The sequence below is a fragment of the Octopus bimaculoides genome, chromosome 3 (assembly GCF_001194135.2).
Source record: "Octopus bimaculoides isolate UCB-OBI-ISO-001 chromosome 3, ASM119413v2, whole genome shotgun sequence".
Classification (NCBI taxonomy): Eukaryota; Metazoa; Mollusca; class Cephalopoda; order Octopoda; family Octopodidae; genus Octopus; species Octopus bimaculoides.
The window spans coordinates 42325163-42326078 of record NC_068983.1 but is presented as its reverse complement, the minus strand read 5'-3'; the positions used below and the strand labels follow the sequence as shown (position 1 = coordinate 42326078).

The following is a 916-nucleotide window of genomic DNA, read 5'->3' as shown; positions in this document are numbered from 1 at the left end:
AGAGAGGGTGATAGATAAATATCATAAAAATGATAGATTGATAGACATACATATATACATACATATATGCATACATACATACATACAGACAGACAGACAGACAGATAGAAAACAAATAAATACATAAATAGATAGATAGATATACACCTACCATAAAATTTCATCGTTTCGACCTCCCTTCTCCGCCTACCATTAATATCTCCCAATTCCTAGTTAATACATGGGAGAACATTAGAATGGAGAGGAAAGATTATTGTAGCATAAACAATTAGCCAGTTATGTTGTGTAACATGCCGTACTGTTCTTAATCGGCCATGAAGCTCTTTGATTTGTTCATTTCCCATGTTTCACTATCGTTCATTGATTTCTATATTTTGGTTTAGAGAAGCCAGAAATTGTTCTTGATTCCAAATACTTCAATATAAACACCATTTATTAAGAATGCGTTTGTGACGATGAAGCTTGAAAAGGAAACTAAATCAGATATCGATTCATATAGTTGCGGCTCATAGGCTCAGTTCTGCTGCAGACAAACGGTTGTTTTTGTTATCTAATCTCTTCGATTTTATAAACAAAGACAGTCCAGTCATGGCCATTACCTTTTATCTGTTATCTGTTACTTTTTCCAGTTATCGGACTGGGGACATGACCGGGGTGGGGCACCGCCATGATGGGTTTTAGTCAAATAAATCAATTCTAGTACTTAGCTTTTTATCTTTTGTAAAGTCTGGAATAAATTCTGTCGATTATTTTAGTCGAACCGTTAAGTTAGTGGACGTAAAGAAACCCATACCAGTGGACAAGTAGTAGGAGAGTGACAACCGTAGTCATAAAGACACCCTCCCCCACATATATATGAGCTGTGTGTGTATGTGTGTGCGTGCGGGTATATATATATATATATATATATATATAT

The 916-nt window shown here is 35.3% G+C and overlaps 1 long non-coding RNA gene across 1 annotated transcript in view; it reads left to right on the top strand.

Moving 5' to 3' along the window:
- Positions 1–916, top strand: part of LOC128247405 (uncharacterized) — a 38337-nt gene that overhangs the window by 15194 nt on the left and 22227 nt on the right. The window lies entirely within an intron of this gene.